This window comes from Erpetoichthys calabaricus, chromosome 14, assembly GCF_900747795.2.
Source record: "Erpetoichthys calabaricus chromosome 14, fErpCal1.3, whole genome shotgun sequence".
Classification (NCBI taxonomy): domain Eukaryota; kingdom Metazoa; phylum Chordata; class Cladistia; order Polypteriformes; family Polypteridae; genus Erpetoichthys; species Erpetoichthys calabaricus.
Genome location: NC_041407.2, coordinates 29,053,441 through 29,063,569, shown reverse-complemented (window position 1 = coordinate 29,063,569; position 10,129 = coordinate 29,053,441).

The following is a 10,129-nucleotide window of genomic DNA, read 5'->3' as shown; positions in this document are numbered from 1 at the left end:
TTTGCTGAGCGTGATAATGACTGGCTTATGAGCTGATTTAGACTTTCAAGAGCCATTCTGTTGGAAGTATGGCTGCAGCAGTAGACTGTCTGAAATCCTCTCAACACATTCAGATGCAGCTTTTAACAACAGTTGGCTTTCTGGCAACAGGCACCTATCAGAGGGAACTGGTGGACAGGTCAGAAATATCTAATGCAAGCTTTATGTCTGTCATGCCTGCTGGCAACATAAAAGGAAATTTGCAGCAGTGTCCAGTTTTCCAAACCTAATTACGGCAATTGACAGCACTCATATTGGAATAAGGGCAACTAGTGGTCCTCTGCACAACAGGGAGGGAGTTTTGCGTACTCGGTAGGCTGCTTTGGAGTTGTTTCTTTTTTCGATTTAAAAATATTCATGCTATCCATATTACTAACCGAGAATGGTAAACCGGATGGCATGGACGCAGGTACACGGCGATGGGTCCATGAGACGTACTGCGCAGGCACGTACAGCGCGCGTCTCATAAACCACAAGCAAAGTTGTATCCACCGCACACGAAGGAGTCACAGCCCAAAAACGAAAGAGCTCAATTGACGTGAATGAGAAATGAAGCAACAACGCACCCATAGCTAACGACTACCGACACAGCCACACAAAAAAGAGGATTCTGCGCTGCAGCCCAGATTCAAACGGAAGAGGCTACGGAGGCCCCACAGGGCCACAAAGATGGTACGGAGTGAAGGCGCAGGCGTCACCGCCATATTGTGAGTGGCACTACTGCGGAGTGAAGTTAGGAATAATGTGCTGCTTGGGATTGTACAAACCGCTGAATGCTTTACACCAAATTCAAACACAATACAGCTCAACGATACAAACACAAGCCCACCTGGATAAGATCAATGAACGCAGGCGCCTACAACGCGCGTCTGAAACTGCGGAAGCAAAGCGGGCACAGCTCCAAAATGAACGAGCTCGACTAACGGATATACAAACACGAGCCCGCCTGGATAAAATCAATGAACGCAGGCGCCTACAGCGTGCATATGAAATGCCGCAAGCAAAGCGGGCACAGCTCCAAAACAAACGAGCTCGACTAATGTATTTCAGGATACCCAACGCCGGGGGTAGGCGAGCGAAGCCCCCCTTGTTTGTAATAACAAACAAGAACAATGTAAATGTGTTGCTTGAAACTTGTATTTAGAGTGCCTAATTCTTCATAAAACAAAAACAACCACAATGATAATAATGATCATAATCGGAGCTCTCAAATTAGCCCAAAAATAAGTTTTGAATATTAAAAAAAAAAGTAAATATTTGAATTTTTTAACAATAATTAATAATTCTGGCTGTTACATATTTGCTTGTGTGTATATTGTTATACTTTGTTATAGTGGCAGCAATGTATTATTGAGGGGTGAGCGACACTCCAGATTAACACACACACACCGATCCTATCCACATAAGTGCCGTGTGAGTTACAGTGGTGTGAAAAACTATTTGCCCCCTTCCTGATTTCTTATTCTTTTGCATGTTTGTCACACAAAATGTTTGTGATCATCAAACACATTTAACCATTAGTCAAATATAACACAAGTAAACACAAAATGCAGTTTTTAAATGATGGTTTTTATTATTTAGGGAGAAAAAAAATCCAAACCTACATGGCCCTGTGTGAAAAAGTAATTGCCCCCTTGTTAAAAAATAACTGTGGTGTATCACACCTGAGTTCAATTTCCGTAGCCACCCCCAGGCCTGATTACTGCCACACCTGTTTCAATCAAGAAATCACTTAAATAGGAGCTGCCTGACACAGAGAAGTAGACCAAAAGCACCTCAAAAGCTAGACATCATGCCAAGATCCAAAGAAATTCAGGAACAAATGAGAACAGAAGTAATTGAGATCTATCAGTCTGGTAAAGGTTATAAAGCCATTTCTAAAGCTTTGGGACTCCAGCGAACCACAGTGAGAGCCATTATCCACAAATGGCAAAAACATGGAACAGTGGTGAACCTCCCCAGGAGTGGCCGGCCGACCAAAATTACCCCAAGAGCGCAGAGACGACTCATCCGAGAGGTCACAAAAGACCCCAGGACAACGTCTAAAGAACTGCAGGCCTCACTTGCCTCAATTAAGGTCAGTGTTTACGACTCCACCATAAGAAAGAGACTGGGCAAAAACGGCCTGCATGGCAGATTTCCAAGACGCAAACCACTGTTAAGCAAAAAGAACATCAGGGTTCGTCTCAATTTTGCTAAGAAACATCTCAATGATCGCCAAGACTTTTGGGAAAATACCTTGTGGACTGATGAGTCAAAAGTTGAACTTTTTGGAAGGCAAATGTCCCGTTACATCTGGCGTAAAAGGAACACAGCATTTCAGAAAAAGAACATCATACCAACAGTAAAATATGGTGGTGGTAGTGTGATGGTCTGGGGTTGTTTTGCTGCTTCAGGACCTGGAAGGCTTGCTGTGATAGATGGAACCATGAATTCTACTGTCTACCAAAAAATCCTGAAGGAGAATGTCTGGCCATCTGTTCGTCAACTCAAGCTGAAGCAATCTTGGGTGCTGCAACAGGACAATGACCCAAAACACACCAGCAAATCCACCTCTGAATGGCTGAAGAAAAACAAAATGAAGACTTTGGAGTGGCCTAGTCAAAGTCCTGACCTGAATCCAATTGAGATGCTATGGCATGACCTTAAAAAAGCGGTTCATGCTAGAAAACCCTCAAATAAAGCTGAATTACAACAATTTTGCAAAGATGAGTGGGCCAAAATTCCTCCAGAGCGCTGTAAAAGACTCATTGCAAGTTATCGCAAACGCTTGATTGCAGTTATTGCTGCTAAGGGTGGCCCAACCAGTTATTAGGTTCAGGGGGCAATTACTTTTTCACACAGGGCCATGTAGGTTTGGATTTTTTTTTCTCCCTAAATAATAAAAACCACCATTTACAAACTGCATTTTGTGTTTACTTGTGTTATATTTGACTAATGGTTAAATGTGTTTGATGATCAGAAACATTTTGTGTGACAAACATGCAAAAGAATAAGAAATCAGGAAGGGGGCAAATAGTTTTTCACACCACTGTATTTCTGCACTGCCAGTCACTCCCTGGTAATCCACATAGGAGCTCGCTATCTTCAGCACTAACAACGTGCAGGTGTCCCTGAGACACATAGGGGCTCATACACCTTTTGGTTTTATGCCACTTAGCAGTCAACATTGTCTTGCTTCTACTGCTCTTGTTTTTTCCTGTTGATGTGCCCCCCTCAGACTTGATAATCAGATAGATAGATAGATAGATAGATACTTTATTAATCCCAATGGGAAATTCAAATAGAGCAAATAGACAATCTCCCCATGCACCAGGTGACCTAATATTTACTTATTTCAATCACTCGAGACATAAAGACAAAGAATAGAAATGTAAAAAGGTGCAGTATTTATTAAAGTATAATAATATTAATAGAAGAATGTATATTTGAAAATAAAATAGATAGCATAGTCTTAGAAAGCCTTCTGAAAACCACCAGTGATGAAGGTGGATGTTTTCCTTGATGCCTTTTTGATTCAGCATTGATGTGATGTATAAGTTATGTTCTTCGACGTCCAGATGAAATGATCTCTGTCATTGTTTCTGACATGTCTCGGTCTCTGATGTTGCTTCCTTTCATCGCTGCTCTTTTAGTCCCTTAGACAGGCCGTTATTTATGGTAAAATCATATGTGGGTTTCAGGACATGTGACATTACACACATCTGATTGGCTCAGCAGCATTTCTTCACACGTTAATTACTGTTGAATTGCAGCATTGGTCATAATGGCCATCAGTTCTGTCTTTATTCTCTTCTCCACTGTTACCTCAAGCAGGTCCAGAGGGCCTCACTTCTTCATTAGCTTATTGATTTAGTGGGCTTCTCTTGAAGTGATGTCACTGGTCCACAAGACTACAGTACAGGTACTGTATGTCCCACTTAATGTTCATGGTACATTCTGTGAAAGAGGACATTATGTCATTAGGATGTTGTGTGAACAACACATTATACAGTATATGGAACTGTAACTACATGGGATTCTGTAGTGTACACTGTTTTTTGACTAAGAAGAGAGAGAAAATAATACAGCGCTCCAGAAATACCAGAGACCTGAGATGCATGTTGTGTACAAGAAGTTTTTGTGTTTGCTTTGGCCGGTTATGTCTGATATGTCCCATTCTCTGATTGGGATTTCTGAGTTACATTATATATTATGATACTCCACAGACGTATCTGCAGTTGGACATTGCCTGAATGGATGTGAAGCGGCGCAATGCTGTATGTTAAATCACACTGGGCATTGCACTGATCTAGAACCTATAAAGGATGACATCACTCAGGATAGAGGAACACCGTCTCCTGAGATGGACGTTACTCCTTCATATCAATGAAAATCTTTCAGAAAATTCAGAGTTGAAACATTCTAGATAATGAACAAGTCAGGTGACATGCTGCATGCTTCCATAAGTGTCTGCTGTCTTTAAAGGATGCACAGCGAAAGCGCAAGATGGTCATTTATTGAAAATTACCCCAGTAGTGATGAACACCCCACATTCCTCCTGTTTAATGTGCTTATTTATTTATAAAAATATTTTTCCACTCGGGTCTCATTCATTATGACTTTCATCTTGGGCTGATTGGAAGCTTTAAATTAAATATGATGTGTGTGTGTGTGTGTCCCATTGTTGGGTTTCACTAATAGTGAAATGAGCCTATGAGAATGTCACATAGGGAAGGAGTGATGGATGATTTAAAGGACTAAGTCCACTGGTGGATGAAGGGAGACGTCAGTTGGGGTAGCTAATAGATACAAAGAGATGAATATCGGTACAATACAGAGATCTGTGTGGGGTGGAGCACCAAAAGGCAGGGTCTGACCATACTTACAAGGGAAAAAGTGCAGTAGTGGGGAAAGAAGGTCAGCACCAGAGAGAGAGTTGTTTATATCAAGGGACAGAAGACATCGGGTGAAGCCGAGTTCATTCTTGGAGAAGGCAAGAGGACTTGTTGACACAGAAGATCCTCTTCTTTTTTTATGGTGAATTTAGGAGAGGATCTGATGTGCCCTTGGGAGGCGGTGGTGGTTCATAGATGTTTTTCTGAATTTGAGGTATGGGTCAGCGAATCCCTCACGATAATGAATGTTAAGAAAACAGCAGTTCTTCTGATGGACATTTAAAGGACTTTATTTCCATTCTCTGTTAATTCTTTGCAATATCCTTGAGCATAAGAAAGGTGCTATAGAAGTAAAATGTATTATTATTATTTGTTATTTGTGTATTAATAGTTCATTCACAAACTGTTTTGTATTGTAATCCAAGAGGGTGGGATTTTGTAAATAGTTGATTAATTTGTTTTGTGTATTTCTCAGGGTTTCTAATAACAATTTTGTTTCCATGCTTACGTTTGCTTTGGTTGGTGTGCTCTGAACTTGTTGTTATGGCCAGTAGGAAAGTTGTGTTCGTCTCTCGTGCTCTGGAAAATGGATTCGTTTTTTACTTTTTGCTGCCACTCTAGGGATTGGGATCATATAATCGTGCCATCTTAACAAACAGCTTCTGTAATTGAGTTATGAAAAAATGTCTGTTTTAAAAACTACTTTTTTATTTTCAGAAATACGTAATCTCCAGTCCAGTAACACTTAAGTGAAGAAAGTCGTGAGCAGCTTTTGTTGTTGTCAAAAATATCTGCAGTAACAATATCTGTATTTTAATAATTACTGGTTATTATTTATTCCTAAAAATGCCTACTTGTTATGGCTAAGAAGTTCAAGCACTAGTAAAAATATTTTTTATTTAATAAAAACACACGGGCTGTTTTTGAAATGGCTTCTTAATTTTGTACTAGGCCTTAAAAAACAGCAGCAGTGTAACGGTGCTAGCAGCACTTATGGTTTTTTTATTAAATGAAAGTTCAAAAACAAGCAGCTTTGTCAAGACTGCAGCAAAACTTTAAGAGGGTAAAATATCATGTAGGGGGCCATGACACATTCTCGTGGTACATTGGGGGACCTTGGAGGGGCAAATTAAACCACTGGTGGAGACCAGTCTCCTTGTAGCAGTTGACTTTTGCACCGTAATCGTTTGATGTTGACCTGGGGATTTTTGGTTTCTTCTGAGAATCAGTAAGATGGATGGTCTACTATTAGTAGATTGTTACTGGGTTGTTCCCCATTGAAGATAAGGCCTCATACTAATTAAAGATGGAATTTAAATTTCTTGGAAATAGCCCTAGAAGTAAGTTTGATCGTAAACATGTTGCTTTACCATTTGCCTACATGGTAAGACCAAGTTAGCTGCGTTCCTCGTTGTGGTGTAAAGCTGGGTTCTTCAATATCGATAGATAGATGTTTAAGGCAATATATTTTATATACATATATGGAAAGATGGACAGCAGGTGGACTGTTAAGTTTGACTCTTAACAGTTAGCTATTCTTGTGTATCTGCTGCCAATTGCCATCGATTAGGCAACGATTAAGCGACATCACTTTTATCTTCTTTCCAAGGAAACTTCATTTTTTTGATTGAATGATTGAAAGTGCAATGTTTCTGTGTGGCTACCCTTGGGTATCTTTATCTACAAATAAATGATCAGCCACAACATTAAGAAGACCTGCCTAATATTGTGTAAGTCCCCCCTCATGCCCCCAAAACAGCTCTGATCCATCAAGGCATGGACTGCAGAAGACCTCTGAAGGTGTCATGTAGCATCTGGCACCAAGACGCTGGCAGCAGATCCTTTAAGCCCTGTAATTTGTGAAGAAGACCTCCATGAATTGGACTTGTTTTTCCAGTAAATCTGACAGATGCTTGATTGAAGCTTCCCAGGTCCTCCCTGCGTGGAGTTTGCATGTTCTCCCCGTGTCTGCGTGGGTTTCCTCCGGGCACTCCGGTTTCCTTCCACAGTCCAAAGACATGCAGATTAGGTGGATTGGCGATTCTAAATTGGCCCTAGTGTGTGCTTGGTGTGTGGGTGTGTGTCCTGCGGTGGGTTGGCACCCTACCCGGGATTGGTTCCCTGCCTTGTACCCTGTGTTGGCTGGGATTGGCTCCAGCAGACCCCCGTGACCCTGTGTTCAGATTCAGCGGGTTGGAAAATGGATGGATGGATGGATGGAATTTGGAGGCCAGGTCAATACCTTGAACTCAAAGCATTCCTGAACAATTTTTGCAGTATGGAAGGCACATTATCCTGCTGAAAGAAGCTGCCATCAGGGAATACCATTGACATGAAGGGGTTATATTATCTGTAACAGTCTTTGGGTAGGCTGTACATATCAAAGTAACTCCTACATGAATGCCAGGACTCCAGGTTTCCCAGCAGAGCATTGTGTAGAGCATCACGCTGCCTCCGCCGGCTTACCTTCTTCTCATAGTGCATCCTTCTGCCATTTCTTCCACAGGTAATGACACACATCCATTAGACTAGGCCACCTTCTTCCATTGATCTGTGGTCCAGTTCTGAACGCTCACAGGCCGTTTGAAGGTGCTTTTGGTGGTTGACACGGGACGGAATGGGCACTCTGACAGGTCTGTGGCAACACAGCCCCAAAAACAGCAAGCTGTGATGCACTGTGTCTTTTGACATTTTTCTCTCATGGCCGGTGTTGAGTTTTCAGCTGATTGTGCTACAGTAGCTCTTGCATATGATCAGACCAGATGCCAGATCTAGCCTTTGCTCCCAACCCTCATCAGTGAGCCTTGGGCGCCTATGACCCTATCATCTGTACCCCGGTTGTCCTTTGTTGGACCACTTCTGGGAGGTACTAACCACTGCATACTGGGAACATCCCATAAGACCAGCCATTTTGGAGATGCTCTGACCGAGTCGTCTAGCCGTTACAGTTTGCCCCTTGTCAAAGCCACTCAGATCATTGTGCTTGTTCATGTGTTCTTCTTCAAGCAAATTACCTTCAAAAACCGACTGTTCACTTGCTTCCTGACATATCCCAACCCTTGACAGGGGCCATTGGCCATTGTAACGAGATAATCAATGTCATTCACTTCACCTGTCAGTGGTTTTAATGCTGTGGCTGATCGCTGAGTGTGTTTTCATGTCTTTAAAGATGCAACACTTCACCACTTCAATGCGGTGGCTCTGAGGCTAAGGGTCGGAAGGATTTCCGGTTCAAATCTTGTAAATGCCAGATGTAATTCCACTTTGTTGGGTCCTTAAGCAAAGTCCTTAACCTGCAATTACTCCATCCTGATTATGACATGGGTGGCACGGTGGCGCAGTGGGTAGCGCTGCTGCCTCGCAGTTGGGAGACCTGGGGACCTGGGTTCGCTTCCCGGGTCCTCCCTGCGTGGAGTTTGCATGTTCTCCCCGTGTCTGCGTGGGTTTCCTCCGGGCGCTCCAGTTTCCTCCCACAGTCCAAAGACATGCTGGTTAGGTGGATTGGCGATTCTAAATTGGCCCTAGTGTGTGCTTGGTGTGTGGGTGTGTTTGGGTGTGTCCTGCGGTGGGTTGGCACCCTGCTCGGGATTGGTTCCTGCCTTGTGCCCTGTGTTGGCTGGGATTGGCTCCAGCAGACCCCTGTGACCCTGTTTTCGGATTCAGCGGGTTGGAAAATGGATGGATGGATGATTATGACATTAACCTGCACCCAGCCCTGCAGGCAGGTCCTCCAACTTACAGGGAAACCTTGGGGGTTTGGGGCAGGATTGGCATTCTAAAAAACAACCTTCCACCCTCCATGAGTTTTCCCTGTAAGTTGGAGGACCTGCTTGCAGGGCTGGATGCACTCCATTTGAACTAGTGTGGTGTTGCACGCCTGCACTCGGGTCCTAATTTGGGATTCTTAGGTGGTTTGTCGTGTGCTGGGTGTGGTGGTGCACTGGATTAGTGCATGCTCCTACCCTCTGTCTATATGTGTTCTATTCTGCTTTTATTATAAGGTCATTTCATGTCAAATCAATCGATTTTCCAGAAATCCCTTGCACTTTGGTCTCAATAAATTCTGAAAAAAATACCAGGTGTACCCATGTTATCCAGGAGACGTATTTTGATGTAAGCTCGATACTTTCCAAGATACGGCCAATTTTGTAAGGGGAGAGGGGTTTCAAATTGGAGACATCTTTATTTTGTCATCAATTTCACAAGACCATATTTTAAATAAACCACCTAGCAGGCTCAAATTTTTTGTACTGATACCTTTATAGGTACAGTATGTAACAAAATGAAAATGTCTGATCTAGATGACACCACATGGTAAGAGCAGACCTTCAAAAATGAAAAAAAAATATTTTGCGTCTTTGGCTTTGCCATGTTTAGGCTTTCACAAATCATACTTGTAACTGCTAACAGACTGCTCATTTTTTTCAGCGTTTAGATACCTGCACAAAAGGCTTTTCAAAAGGTTATTAAAAAACGAGAAACTGCATCAGGGTTTGACCAGCAGACCTCTCAAATGTGAAAAAATCATTTTGGGTCTAATTTTCAGACCAGCTTAATGCACTGTGGGAATGTCCAGACATTTTAAAAAATATTTTTCCTGTATCCTACATGGTCCCTACTTTCTCAAAAAACAAGTCGTAACTTATGTGAATCTTTCATTTTTATTTTCCACCTAAGCAAGGGTTAAATTCACTCATTTGTCAGTAATGATAATTATCAAGTTCTTCATCACTAACTTTGTATTGGATTAATGGAAAAAGTAAATCACCGAAGGCACATTAAGCACAACACATAAACAAGAGCTGCTTGATTTATCATTAAATGAAATACTAGTTACAATGAAATGTTAACATCTTGGTATTGCAGCAGCAGGAATGTGACCCATTTCATTTCTGTTTCAGAGTGTAGGGCACCTTTGTCTTTGAGATCAAGATGGTGCTGCCTCCCACCCACTGTTGTAGGTGCAACTAAGCAACAAATATGTCTAGGTGGCCAATGGAAAGACTGCAGGATAGTTTGGATGCATGAAACCTGTCAGGATGTCTGATTGTGCTTCACTCTTGTCACTAATCACACCAATCAAACATATCCTTCAGTAGGTCACTGGTCAAATGTGATGGACACAAGCGATCCATCAGGAGTGTGATCATGAGAGGGCAGGATCTCAGCTGCTTCTTCAGTGGTGAATATTCAGAAATCCAATTGACTGTCTT